Here is a 15628-nt window from a genome sequence, read left to right as displayed (position 1 = left end):
GGGTAAGTGTGAAGCACGTTGTAAAGCGCTTTGGGAGGTCTTCATTGACCTGAAAAGCCCTATAGAAATGCAGACCCTTGTGAATAGGAGTAGTGTAGTTTGCAATAGTATGTAGTCTGTGCAGCCCTTTGAGACTCCTTGTGATTGAGGGCATCACAATTTTAACATGACTGGACTTGACTTGACACGTTTTTGAGTTTTTCCTTGCCCTCATGTAGGTTTTAGATCGGGGGATGGTGTCATAATAGTCTGTAGTTTGCAATAGTATGTGGTCTGTGCAGCCCTTTGAGACTCCTTGTGATTGAGGGCATCACAATTTTAACATGACTGGACTTGACTTGACACGTTTTTGAGTTTTTCCTTGCCCTCATGTAGGTTTTAGATCAGGGGATGGTGTCATAATAGTCTGTAGTTTGCAATAGTATGTGGTCTGTGCAGCCCTTTGAGACTCTTTGTGATTGAGGGCATCACAATTTTAACATGACTGGACTTGATTTGACATGGTTTTGTGTTTTTCCTTGCCCTCGTGTAGGTTTTAGATCAGGGGATGGTGTCATAATAGTCTGTAGTTTGCAATAGTATGTAGTCTGTGCAGCCCTTTGAGACTCTTTGTGGTTGAGGGCATCACAATTTTAACATGACTGGACTTGACTTGATTTGACATGTTTTTGAGTTTTTCCTTGCCCTCGTGTAGGTTTTAGATCAGGGGATGGTGTCATAATAGTCTGTAGTTTGCAATAGGTTTGAGACTCTTTGTGATTAAGGGAGTCACAAATAAACATACCTTGACTTGATTGCAATGAGAGGCCGGTCAACAAAGGACAAAAAGGGACATCTGTGTTCTTGGGCACCAACGTTAGCTAACGTGAAACACGGCACCTCTTTGATTTTTACCCATATGTGACTTTCCTGCACCGCCTCGGGCTCCTGGTTATCATCTTTTGTGAGAATACCTGCAGAAATGCTCCTATCCTGCTTGTTAGGGAGTCACGCAGGCTACCAGAACAAATGTTGGCAACCGGAGGGAATGGGACAGAGAGGCCATTATAGAAATGATGGAAAATGAATCTTCTTCACATTTGAAAAAGTATTTTCATTTTACAACCAGATGTTCGCAAACAATCTTGTGAATGCTGAATGAGAAAGCGTGGAGGCAAATGGAATCAAATTCGGATTATTGTCAGGACCAGAACGAAGACAGGACCCACTTGCGTGCGTTTCTATTAGTTTTATTAGGAAGAAGGGAAAGGATAGTATACAGGATCGGTAGATCGCTGGTCGTGGGGAGCAGGTTGTTCAGAAGCGGAAGTGGTATTTCCGTGGCGAGCGATGGCGGTGTCGAGAGCGGGGAAAAACAGAGCGGTGGCCGGGACGGGGGAGCAAAAACGTAGTCAAGTTCAGAAAATGGGTCGGAGCCGGGAATCAAACGGGAATCAGAACAGGAGAGAGTCAGGTTCGGAAGGCTTGCCTGGCGTAGATGAGGTTTGCAGACGGACTGACAACAGATGACAGGAAGACGGCAGTTGGCGTCAAAGGAGCAGACTCAGGTGCCTCGTATCAGTAATCATGACAATTATAGAGACATGGAATTCTGGGAGATTTTTGAAAATGAAATCAGCAGAATGTGTAATGGAGTAGTGTTTTTATTTTTATTTTTATTTTTTCTCGGCTTGAGAATGTGCAAAGTGTTCCATCACAAGAAACTAAAATAACAAATGCGCTTTACAATGCTTTTCACACTTACCCATTCACACACATACTCACACACCGATACAGGGGTCAGCCCTGCGAGGTGCTTACCTGCATATCAAGGGCATTTGGGGGTTTAGTCTTTTGCCCAAGGACACTTTGACGTGTATCTCGGAGGAACCGGGAATCGAACCTGCGAACTCTAGGTCCCAAAAGGAGTCCTCTACCTCTTGAGGTCCTACAATATTTAAATTTTAAATAATGGGTCTCCTTGGCATTGGAATAAGACATTTTTGGGGGGTTGAAAATTTAGGATTTTGGAAAAAACAGCAGATTTCCTAAATGGGAAAAGTAATACCCTGTAAAAAACATATTCATGTCAAGGTAAATTTAAGTTTTTGTTTACTTTTAGTGTGACATAATCTGAGCTGGTCGAGTGGGGTAGCTGGTGGATGCAGAGGGGTGGAGGAGATGGCAACAGTGGGTTGAAAATTAAACTGGTTAAACGGATTCAAGGATTGCCATACCCTGAAACGATTCCCTTGTAGTATTTTTTTTTACAGCTGGATCCTACAAATATGAATAAAATGATGACTCACAACACGTGGTAAGCTTTCTCTCCTGGCTTTGATTACTTTGATCTCCGGCAAAACTAACAGAAAATGCCACAGAAACAAAATGAAAATAAATCCAAACAGCTTGCCAACATCATTTTTGCCGTTCCATGTATTCCGTTACTCCCCAAGCCTGCATAAAATGTAGTCATTTTAATCATATTTTATTAGCATATTTGGTATTGGAGTAATCCTAAAGTAATTGAAAGTAATCCAGTTAAAGTAACCCTACCCAACCCTGCTAACTAGATAACTAGATCAGAAGCTAGCTAGATTAGAAACTAGCTACAATGCTAGATCAGAGGCCAGCTAAATTGATACATCCTAAACTATCTAGATAACTAGATAAGAAGTTAGCTAGATTGGAAATTTGCTAAACTGCTAGATCAGAAACCAGCCACATTGATACATCCTAAACTCACTAGATAACTAGATCAGAAGCCAGCCAGATTGATACATCCTAAACTAACTAGCAGGGTTGGGTAGGGTTACTTCAACTTGATTACTTTCAATTCATCTCATCTCATCAGCCATACCGCTTATCCTCATTAGGGTCGCGGGGGGGCTGGAGCCCATCCCAGCCATCTCCGGGCAGTGGGCAGGGGACACCCTGAACTGGTTGCCAGCCAATCGCAGGGCACACAGGGACAGACAACTCATTCGCTCATTCACACCTAGGGACAATTTGGACCGGCCAATTCACCTGAAATGCATGTTTTTGGAACGTGGGAGGAAACCGGAGTGCCCGGAGGAAACCCACGCAAGCACGGGGAGAACATACAAACTCCGCACAGGAAGTCTGGAGCTGGATTTGAACCCACGACAGGTTCCCATGACATGAACTGTGCCGCACAAGCGCTAACCACTGCGCCGCCGTGCTGCTTTACTTTTGGATTGCTCCAATGCCAAATATGCTAATAAAAGACAAAAGAAACTAAATATGAATAAAATGACTACATTTTGTGCAGGCTTGGAATACATGGAAGGGCAAAAATGATGTTGGCAAGCTGTGGATTTATTTTCGTTTTGTTTTTGTCGCATTTTATGTTCGTTTTGCCGGAGATCAAAGAGATCAAAGCCAGGAGAGAAAGCTTACCACGTGTTGTGAGTCATCATTTTATTCATATTTCGTTTCTTTTGTCTTTTATTAGCATATTTGGTATTGGAGTAATCAAAAAGTAATTGAAAGTAATCCAGTCAAAGTAACCCTACCCAACCCTGTCCGTTACTCCCCAAGCCTGCAAGAAATTTAGTCATTTTAATCATATTTAGTTTCTTTTGTCTTTTATTAGCATATTTGGTATTGGAGTAATCCTAAAGTCATTGAAAGTAATCCAGTTAAAGTAACCCTACCTAACCCTGTCCGTTACTCCCCAAGCCTGCACAAAATTTTGTAATTTTATTCATATTTAGTTTCTTTTGTCTTTTATTAGCATATTTGGTATTGGAGTAATCAAAAAGTAATTGAAAGTAATCCAGTTAAAGTAACCCTACCCAACCCTGTCCGTTACTCCCCAAGCCTGCACAAAATTTAGTCATTTTAATCATATTTTATTAGCATATTTGGTATTGGAGTAATCCTAAAGTCATTGAAAGTAATCCAGTTAAAGTAACCCTCCCCAACCCTGTCCGTTACTCCACAAGCCTGCACAAAATGTATTCATTTTATTCATATTTAGTTTCTTTTGTCTTTTATGAGCATATTTGGTATTGGAGTAATCCAAAAGTCATTGAAAGTAATCCAGTTAAAGTAACCCTACCCAACCCTGTCCGTTACTCCACAAGCCTGCACAAAATGTACTCATTTTATTCATATTTAGTTTATTTTGTCTTTTATTAGCATATTTGGTATTAGAGTAATCCTAAAGTAATTGAAAGTAATCAAGTTAAGGTAACCCTACCCAACCCTGTCCGTTACTCCCCAAGCCTGCAAGAAAATGTACTCATTTTATTCATATTTAGTTTCTTTTGTCTTTTATTAGGATATTTGGTATTGGAGTAATCCAAAAGTCATTGAAAGTAATCCAGTTAAAGTAACCCTACCCAACCCTGCATATATACCTCATTTAGGTAGAAATGTCCTGACAGGTGATTGATATCAGACTGAAAGCTCGTTTTTCCCCTTCTGTCTTGCAGGACTTGAACGCAGCACACCCATGGAGACGAAGAGAGAGAGAAAGAGAGAGAGAGCCCAGATGCCTCAGTGAACAGCAGCAGGGTCCTGTTTCAAAAACACACTTGCACACCCTCCTACCCACACGTGCAACGAGCCGAGTCGGTACGAGGCACCGGTGGCTGCTCCTCACCGCTTCGCCGGAGCTCGGATCTCTGCTCGAATCCCACCGGGACGGAAAGAAGGAGGGAGAGGAGAGTAGGGGGCTTCCTTTTGGAGGAACGAGATTAAAGCATCGCAGAGACTTGCAGATGTGGAAGGAGCGCCGTTCAACTTCCCGTCCTGGGTGAGTTTCTTTCTCGTTCCCGGCACCTATTTATTTTTATTTTTTTTGCATAGGTTTTCTTTCTTTTATGCAGACGGGTCTTTCGATTGTGTTGCGCTTTTTTTCATCGCGTCTTTTCCCAGCCTCTCTCCGTGACACTTTGATGATGTGAGGGCGCTGCAGTTTTCCCAGGCTGCCGCTCTTCCTCGCGTACGGCATCGATTGATGGCGCCCTTGAGCAAGGCATGGTTATGCCTGACTGCTAATGTGACATCTCTTTTTCGCTCCAATTTTTTTCTATTGTTTTTTTTTTAAATTCAGGCATGAAAATCTCTCATTTTAGGAGAAATTCACCGTGTTTGAAGTGAAAAAGGGTGATTTACGTGAACTGTATAGATCTAAGGATAGGATTTAAGGTGGGGAGGGGGTTGTTGTGAGATTACCCAGAGTGAGTGTACTTGGTGCTGTATTTCATATAAATGTAAATGGTCTGCATTTATATCGCGTTTTTAATGTCACTGAAGACTTCCCAAAGTGCTTTACAATGTGCTTACCCATTCACACACACTCACACACACCGATAGCAGCGTCAGGCATGCAAGGCAACTACCTGCTTATCGGGGGCATCAGGGATTCAGTGTCTTGCCCAAGGACACTTTCACATATAACACAAAGGAGCCGGGAATAAAACCTCCCAAGACGAGCGCTTTACCTCCTGAGCTCCTGCCGCCCCTCAGAAAACGCGATCACGCTGTTTTAATTCACAGTACCAGAGACAAACGTTAGACAATGGAGAACAGATTTCAGCTACGGTTTCTTTGGGAGTGGGTGCTGACTTTGGCGACCTCAGGTGGACATACCTAAAACGACATCTCATTTTTCTCTTGCGCTTCTCTGATTTGTCTCATGGGCCACATGTTTGACAGTCCGAGCTGACAAATTTTATTTATTTTATTTTATTTAAACATTTTAAAATGTAATAATCTATAGGGTTCATACAGGTGCTTCAAATCCTTAAACATTTTTTAGTTCAAATGTTGTGTTTAGTGTGAAGTGCTTGTGAATGCTTAAAATTGCTGCCATTTTTCCTCAACAAGTCTGCTTAAAAATGACGCTGACACTGCTCTCCGGTGCCCTCGTTTTGCCATTGCATTTCTTCTTCTCCTGTGATTCACTGCAGCAGGCATTAGTTTGTACGGCATTGTCCTATAAGGCGTCATCGCCCCCTAGGGGTCGCCCCCAGGAGGACACGTGCATGCTAGACCTAAACAAGGCACTATGAAATGGGTATTAGTTCGAGTGTTACGTATACGTTTTGGACATTTTATTATGGGCCATGTAAAAAATTAAGGTAGTTTTCCAGTGGTAAATTGTAATAGGAAGAACTTCCTGTACCTGAAAATATAAGCTACACAACCCAACCTCTCTATGGAGAGAGATTTGTTTTAAAAACAAATATATTTGTGATTTACTCAAGATCAAAAAGTCTTCATGAATGCACACGCAAGATTAAAAATTGCATATGTTAATTGCAGATATTTTTAAGGGTCTGCAAAATACATGTTCATACCGGATTTTCTTTTAATGGTACTGGATAAATTGGAAAAATGGCTTTCAAAAACTTGCTTAAATTTGGCCAGTAAAAAGATGTACCGTATTTTCCGCACTATAAGGCGCACCTAAAAACCTTTATTTTTTTCAAAAGCTGACCATGCGCCTTATAATACAGTGCGCCTTATTTATGGATCAATATTAAGTCGTAAAGTCTTGCAACTAATCCAAGCAGCCGCCGACTAGATTTTCCCCCGAAGGCGAAGTAGTCCGCGGTGTATGCTGGGATTTATTTACCGGCGTTTCATTGGCTAACCAATGTGTCAATCATCATTTGAATCGATCACTATTGGCTAAAGTTATTCGGAGGTAAAGGGGGCGGATCCTTTTTATCATTTACAAGCTTGTATAGGCTAAGGGGCAAAACAAAGCCTGCAATTCGCCGACAAAGATGAATGTGAATAGCAAGTCTGGTTGTCTGCGGCATAAAGAAAACATGTATTACCATTCTGTATTTGTAAATATTTTACTCTCCTGGATTTACTACACTCACGGATATAAGAGGACCATGGTTGCACATTATTATTGAACACAACGACTTCGGTGAGCCACTCTGGCTATATATTTTCCCAGTATCTTGTTTCAGAGTGATGTCAATGTTTCTGTGATGGGTCTTTTTTGAAATTAAACTCAATTCCAAGTGTTTATTGTCATATGCAGAGTAAAGTTGCGAGCGAAAAAGAAAATAGAAACTAAGGAATGGTTGGCATTTCTTGAATCCCAAGACTAACCTTCCGAATGATATTTGGAACGATGCATTTGAGTGACATCGTACGGACACCGCATCCGCACGTGTCTACGACACGTATTTGCTTCTTGGCAAGCTTTCGGAATGTTAAGGGGATAATAAGTTTGACTGAACTATCTGACTGTTTTGTCCATGTTCCCATTGTAGCGCCTTATAATCCGGTGCGCCTTATGTATGTCAAATATAGGACCAAAAACTATTTTTTCGGGGTGCGCCCTATAACCCGGTGCGCCTTATAGTGCGGAAAATACGGTACAAACCCTGATCAATAGATGGCGCCCGAGAGCAAGGCATCCTTTTGCCTGACTGCTAATTTTTTGGTTTTAACTCGCTTTCTTTTGTTTCTATCTTTTTTTTTTCATTTTTTGATCCGTCTCATCTCGTAAAACAGACATGGCACAAAAAAAAACAATTTGCAGGGCTGAAAAAGGAGCAAAAATGTGAGAAGTGACTGAGGGTGACAGTGCGGGCTGGATGAGATACTGGATCTCCGCTTGCATCAGTGGATAGGTGAGGATGAGTGCTCTGCAGGTTACACAAGTGGAGGTTATTTAACTCAGTGTTTGGCAACCTTTTCATTGAATCGAAAGCAGGGGTTACTTATTTGTTTCCTGCTGGTACACAAGTTAGAAAATTCAGATTTAACCCTGAAAAATGTGGACCACTCATCTACTGTCAAACTAAACACAAAAAAGAGAATTATGCATATGGTTCTTTTTTGGATTGTGAGCATCCTCACTGCCACTGAAGAATTCATTGTTTTTAATGGAAAATATACATAAAAATGAGAAAAAAATGGAATAATAATCTTATTTCATGTCCAGTTGGCAAACGGTTGAGCTTATTTTTAATATTTTTATTTTTACCTTATTTTCACTCGCATCTCCTTCGGTACAAAGAGTCTATAAAAATCATATCACAAACAGCAAAACATGAAAAATAATGCTTAAAACTTGCAAAAACTACATTTTGTTCTATTCATTTTCCTCCCCAAAATTTGATTTTGTCAATTTCGGTTTTCTGTGTTTTTTTTTCCCTTAAATGATGCTTTAAAAACCCATTTTCAAAAGAATGACTTAATTATTTTTGGGATTTATTTTCATTTATTTATTTTATTTATGTATTTTTTATTGATTGACAAAATCATTCAACATAACAGTCGTACATGGTTTTGTTTTTCTCACCATTGCAAAAAATAGACAACATAAACTTCTCATCTCATCAGCTACTCCGCTTATCCTCAGTAGGGTCGCGGGGGTGCTGGAGCCCATCCCAGCAATCATCGGGCAGTGGGCAGGGGACACCCTGAACTGGTTGCCAGCCAATCACAGGGCACACAGGGACAGACAACCCTCTCGCTCATTCACACCGAGGGACAATTTGGACCGGCCAATCCACCTGAAATGCATGTCTTTGGAATGTGGGAGGAAACCGGAGTGCCCGGAGGAAACCCACGCAAGCACAGGGAGAACATACAAACTCCGCACAGGAAGTCCGGTAGCTGGATTTGAACCCACACAGGAGGTTCCCAAGACCTTGGAACTGTGCCGCACCGCCGTGCTGCCCTATATATATATATATATATATATATATATATATATATATATATATATTTAGGGATTTGCTTTTGCTCCACCATAAATCTTTGTATTTCTCTGAAGGATGCTAGAATTCCCTACACTGATAAAAAAAAATAAAAAAATGTTATTACTTGAGCTCGTTGAGTTTTGATATGAATTACTAGATAATGAAAGAGGATATCGAAAATAAACAGGACAAACTAGATGGGAAAGAAAACTGGAGAAAATAATAGACACGACAAAAATATTTCAGCAGGAATTTCAATAAAACAAAAGTAAGTATTACACCCGTTACGTAAGCAACAAAATTGTACAAAAGCAAAACAAGGTTATTGTTAAGTTACCAAAGTGAACATACTGTACTTTATTTTGAAATACAGTTTTGTTTTGTCCTTTTGTTGCGTTCCAGCTAGTCAACCTACCCCAACACTTTGGCGTTAGCGCCTAGCCTGTTAGCATTAAATCACCAGCTCGACTCAAACAGTTTCTTTACGGACGCACTTTGTTTGTTGCTGATGTTGCGTTCCCGCTGCGCGCTCAGCCAATAAATTGAAAGTCTGAGCATTAAACGGCACTTTTGTTTTGGTTAGCGCCGGAGTCCAAACGGGTCCTCCGAGCCAAGTGGTTATTGATCCGTGCGCCGACAACTCTCTGTTTGATTGAAGACGTCCCGGGCAGCTTCGGCGCGTCATTATCGGGGCCCCGCTTTGTCATAGCGGGAACATTACGGATCATTAAGTGCCTGTCGGGAGACCCCGAAGCCAACCCGTAGCGCTAATGCTATCGGAACGTACATCGCTGTGAAAAAGGATTTTCCCCCATTCTGAATTCTGTCATTTTCAGATAGATAGATGTCTAGATAGATAGATGTTTAGATAGATAGATAGATAGATAGATAGATGTCTAGATAGATAGATGTCTAGATAGATAGATAGATAGATGTCTAGATAGATAGATGTCTAGATAGATAGATAAATGGCTAGATAGATAGATAGATAGATAGATAGATAGATATAGATGTCTAGATAGATGGGTTGATAGATATAGATGTCTAGATAGATAGATGTTTAGATAGATAGATAGATAGATAGATAGATAGATAGATGTTTAGATAGATAGATAGATAGATAGATAGATAGATAGATAGATAGATGTCTAGATAGATAGATGTCTAGATAGATAGATGTCTAGATAGATAGATAAATGGCTAGATAGATAGATAGATAGATAGATATAGATGTCTAGATAGATGGGTTGATAGATATAGATGTCTAGATAGATGTCTAGATAGATAGATGTTTAGATAGATAGATAGATAGATAGATAGATAGATAGATAGATGTTTAGATAGATAGATAGATGTCTAGATAGATAGATAGATAGATAGATAGATAGATAGATAGATGTCTAGATAGATGTCTAGATAGATAGATGTCTAGATAGATAGATAAATGGCTAGATAGATGGATAGATAGATAGATATAGATGTCTAGATAGATGGGTTGATAGATATAGATGTCTAGATAGATGTCTAGATAGATAGATGTTTAGATAGATAGATAGATAGATAGATGTTTAGATAGATAGATAGATAGATAGATAGATAGATGTCTAGATAGATAGATAAATGGCTAGATAGATAGATAGATAGATAGATAGATATAGATGTCTAGATAGATGGGTTGATAGATATAGATGTCTAGATAGATAGATATAGATGTCTAGATAGTTAGATAGATAGATAGATAGATAGATATAGATGTCTAGATAGTTAGATAGATAGATAGATAGATAGATGTCTAGATGTCTGGATAGATAGATAGATGTCTAGATGTCTGGATAGATAGATAGATGTCTAGATGTCTGGATAGACAGATAGATGTCTAGATGTCTAGATAGATGTCTAGAAGGCTAGATAGATGGATAGATGTCTAGATAGATAGATCAATGTCTAGATAGATAGATGTCTAGATAGATAGATAGACGTCTAGATAGACGTCTAGATAGATGTCTAGATAGTTAGATAAATGGCTAGATAGATAGATGGATAGATAGATAGATAGATGTCTGGATAGATAGATAGATGTCTAGATGTCTAGATGTCTAGATAGATGTCTAGAAGGCTAGATAGATGGATAGATGTCTAGATAGATAGATCAATGTCTAGATGTCTAGATAGATAGATGTCTAGATAGATAGATAGACGTCTAGATAGACGTCTAGATAGACGTCTAGATAGATGTCTAGATAGATAGATGTCTATATAGATAGATAGATAGATGTCTAGATAGATAGATAGATAGATAGATGGATGTCTAGATTGATAGATAGATATAGATGTCTAGATAGATAGATAGATAGATACTTTATTCATCCCCATAGGGAAATTCACACTTCCAGCACTATCCTTGTGTTGAAAATAAAATAATAAAATACAAAAATACCCACTATAACGTTTTGCCATAGAGTATTTAAATAGTGCTACGAAAATACACACTGTAATAAAAATAGGATAATATGCAAATGTGGGTGTGTGGTTTAATGTGGGTTTTTACTCCCCCGGGTGGGGTTAAAGAGCCTCATGGCATGAGGAAGAAATGATCTCCTCAGTCTGTCCGTGGAACAAGACTGTGACAGCAGTCTGTCGCTGAAGCTGCCCTTCCGTTTGGAGATGATGCTGTGTAGTGGATGTGATGAATTGTCCATGATTGACCGCAGCTTTTTCACTGCCCGGAGTTTGCATGTTCTCCCCGTGCTTGCGTGGGTTTCCTCCGGGCACTCCGGTTTCCTCCCACATTCCAGGGTGTCCCCTGCCCACTGCCTGGAGATGGCTGGGATGGGCTCCAGCACCCCCCGCGACCCTACTGAGGATAAGCAGTGCAGTTAATGGATGGATGAATGGATCAGAAACCTTTGTGAGTGATAAATTTGCAAAAAAACACCGAAATCAGGAAAGGGGGCAAATACTTTTTCACGGCACTGTATGCAATCGGTTTGCGGGGCGCGCTCGTGATGTCGGTAATAAAACGGCAGCGGACAGGTCAATTAGTCAGTGCGGCATTGTCGAACCGTCGATAAACCCGGCAACCCCCTGCCGCCCCCGACCCAATCCTTGCGCAACTCGGCCCCGCTCTCCTCGTTCTGATCCCCCCGGTCGCACATAAAACTGTCAGCGGCGTTCAAGAGCCACATTAAGTCCACTTAATGATATCGCTGCCGAGCTGCATTGTTTTCAGCTTTACGGCGGCAGTGAAGCGCTAGCGGGAAACGCCACGCCGCGGCTTTTCTAAAGGATCGAACGGAGGGGGCGGGACGGCCAGCTGGAAGCCGAAGTGGAATGGTGCCCAAGCTAAGATCTTGTATTTTGGGATGAGGGCTGGAGATGCTCAGAAGACGTTTTTCTTCAATATCGAATACGACCGTTATAGCTTTATAAGCCGCCAACCACCGTCTTCTTCTTGAGTCAAGTCATGTTTATTTGTGACGCCCTGAATCACAAAGAGTCTCAAAGGGCTGCACAGACCACCGATTATTGCAAACCACAGACTATCATGACGCCATCCCCTGATCTAAAACCGACATGAGGGCAAATACTACACAGATATTTTAGACATAAAATATAGGTCATAGAATAGAAGTGTGTTTTAAGCTTAGATTTAAACAATTCCACTGAGGTTGCAGATTGAATCTCAGGGGGAAGAGCATTCCACAAATGGAGAACGCTCTCCAACCTGCAGATTTCTTCTTGGCTCTTGGGATCACCAGTAGACCAGCATTTTCCTTTAATTCTGAAAATAAGCGTTTTTTACACTAAAAACAACTTCTATGCTCAAAACAAGTGTTGTGTCTTCTTCTCGGTTTAATACAAGTGTAATTTTCTAAGCTGAAAACAAGCACCATCTTCTTCTACTCTGAAATCAAGCATCATTTCCTCCACTAAATCTTAGTATCTTCTTCTACAGTAAAAAATAGTATATTCTTCTACACTTGAAATAAGTGTATTTTCGGCGCTGAAGACATTGTCGTTTGCTTCTGTTTTGTGAAAAAACTTTGTTTTCTATTTATAGAGATAGAAAAATAGAGACATAGATAGAGATATAGAGAGATGGATCGAGAGATAGAGATAGAGAGATAGATAGATACTGTGGGGGTGGGGTTTAATGTGGGCTTTTACTCCCACGAGTGGAGTTAAAGAGCCTCATGGCATGAGGAAGAAATGATTTAGATAACAAAAATGTATTTTGTTTGGCAAAAAAAGTCGCTTTTTCCACTTTGAAAATGTCATCTTTCATTTTGAAAATAAGCATCTTTTATTTGGAAAATAAACTTTTTATTCTACACTGAGAAACAGTGTTGTCTTCTACACTGAAAACAAGCGTTACTGTATATTCAATTATGAAAACAAGCATCTTCTTCTACTCTGAAAACATCTCATCTTCTTTAAAGTTGAAAAAACGAGGATTCTACACTTAAACAGGAGTCATTTTCTACAATGTAAACAACCAACTTCTACTAACTAGCTTCTTCTTCTACTATGAAAACAAGTGTCGTCTGCTTCTCGAAAACACAGAAAGCTAGTGGCCTCTTTTATATTCAGGAGACTTGTTTTATTGCATTTTGAGAATAATAGTCTTATGTAACCGCGGCGTACCTGTCCTACCAAAGATCCACATTAACGCTGGACTGGATGATGAGATTTTTTTAATTACAGTTTCTGCAGATGAAATGAGTCACAACATTAGCTTTTCTGCTGGCTTTGATCCCTTTGATCTCGTTAGCAGCTCTCTCTGTAGACTGCCCAAAGCATATCAAAGAGCTTTCTTTTCAATTTACATAAAATACATTTTAGAATATAACAATACATTTTTACATCCATTATAACAAGATACTTTTAACAAGAGATCGTATAGTGAATTTTTTAACGTTTAAAATGAATTCAACATATTTTTCTTTATATATATGAGAAAATAGAAATAAGAACAATAATGAGTATAACAACGGATACAATTTACCTGCAGATGAAATGAGTCACAACATTAGCTTTCCTGCTGGCGTCGATCTCTTTGATCTCTACAAGGGGAATTAACATTTTAGTAAAACAGAAACAAAACGAAAATAAATCCAAACACCTTGACAACATTAATCACATTCCTGTGTATGTTGAGAGATTTGTCAGCTGGGGTTATAATGTTTAAAATTAACTTCTTTTGTGGAGCACCAAAAGATGTATCTTACCGTTAGCAGCTCTCTCTGTAGACTGCCAACAAACCCCGCCTCCCGGTCACATGTCAGAAGCCAAAACCAAACCCTACCCCATACCAGCAGGTGGCACTGTTGGACTCATCATTGCAGGACACTTTCCAAAAACTATACACATATTTCAGCAGGAATTTCAATAAAACAAAAATTATTATTACACCCGTTACACTTATACCAGGTGTCAGCAACCCAAAATGGGGAAAGAGCCATATTGGATCAAACAAAGTCGCAAAAAACGGAGTCTTATATAAGCCTTATTATGAAAGCAAAGCACGCACAAATGAAGATCCAACAGATCTGAGCAAGGATTTCCACAAAAATAATAAGAGCGCCCCCACGCTTCATAAAAAGTAATGAAGTCCCATCCGCCATTTTCCTCAGTCAATAAAACTTCCTTGAGTTGTGTATGCTTTCAAATCATTTGGTTTTAATGCACTTATCCCATTCAAGCGTGGATAGAGCGTATGAATATTTTACACTTTTATGACATAAGATTAGATTTGCCAACATTTCTAAATTGGCTGTGAGCATTTAATGCAAACGTGGGAAAAAGAGAATATTTTATTGGTGATCAACGATGGGCGTCGAGTATCAATGTGTACAGCAGTAATAATTACAAGACAGTAATAACATATTAATAACATGGTAACAACAACTTGTCTTCTAGAAACTTATTTCAAATTCCACATTAATCAGTAACAAAAATCTTTTAGCTTCAAAAAGGTTGGGGGTCCCTGATTTACAGTTAATTCCATCTCTGATTTCTGTTAATCGAAGCCAAATTACCCAGTTTTGCCTTGATAGCTGCTCAATTTGATTTAATGTATCGATATATGAGTTTTTTTCAAGCTATTTCTGCTACAGTGGTGGCTCTGTCTGGTCTTTCCTACTTAAGGTAAAACATATTTTTTTCCCTAAATCATACGCCCCCTGGCAGACCACGGATGGTACTGCAGCTCCCAATAATAGTCAATGGCAACCCATAGACTTCAATGGTATTTTGCTTAATTATATGCCTCCTGGCAGGCTGTGGGTGGTACAGTTACATTAGAGTCTAAAATGTAATTTACAAAGGTAAGTTGAATATACTGTCATGATGTGACTCAGCTGTGCCCGCTCTTTTGGCGCCAACTGGGTTCTGATTGGCTCCCGATCAGTATTTGAACCCAGTCCGGTCAGTCCCCTTTTGTCAGTCCGTCTGCAGACCTACGTGAACACTAGGCAAGCCTCTTTCGACCCTGACTCCCACCTATCCCGTTTTTTGCTCCCGTCTGTCCCCGGCTTCGACCCGTTTTTTGATCCTGACCACGTCTGCTCTCCCGTCCCGGCTTTCTAACTCTTTTTGTCCCAGACTACGTCTTCTCTCCTATTCTGGCTTACGACCCGCTACCGACCCGACCACGTTTTTGCTATCCTGTCCCGGCTATCGGCCCGCTTTTTTCGTCCCTGACACCGCCATCGCTCGCCACGGAAGATCCACTTCTGCGTTCAGAGCGCAATCCGAGTATCAGAGCGACTAGCTTCCCGTGTCTAGCGAACACCGGATCGTGGGCGCAGCCCTTTCTCTTTCTTCCAATGAAACTTGTGAGAAACGCAACGCAAGTGGGTCCTGTCTCCGTTCTGGTACTGATAAATGCAAAGTGAAATTGTTGTATAATAGGGGATAGAAAACTATGGTAGTTAGCGACA

At 40.2% G+C, this 15628-nt stretch overlaps 1 protein-coding gene across 3 annotated transcripts in view; it reads left to right on the top strand.

Moving 5' to 3' along the window:
• lingo3a (leucine rich repeat and Ig domain containing 3a) overlaps positions 1-15628 on the top strand; it is a 133934-nt gene that overhangs the window by 15208 nt on the left and 103098 nt on the right. For 2 of the 3 annotated variants that reach the window (XM_088349551.1, XM_088349550.1), the window contains exon 2: positions 4440-4762. The gene's annotated coding sequence lies outside the window, so the exon portion shown is untranslated. Of the gene's footprint in view, positions 1-1405; positions 1548-4439; positions 4763-15628 lie in introns of those variants that run through there. The other variant, XM_088349552.1, reaches the window with a different exon arrangement.

This window comes from Urocampus carinirostris, chromosome 12, assembly GCF_059441175.1.
Source record: "Urocampus carinirostris isolate Australia breed hairy pipefish chromosome 12, RoL_Ucar_1.0, whole genome shotgun sequence".
NCBI classification, from domain to species: Eukaryota; Metazoa; Chordata; class Actinopteri; order Syngnathiformes; family Syngnathidae; genus Urocampus; species Urocampus carinirostris.
Note: the sequence above shows the minus strand (reverse complement) of the source record. Positions and strands in the feature narration are given on the sequence as shown.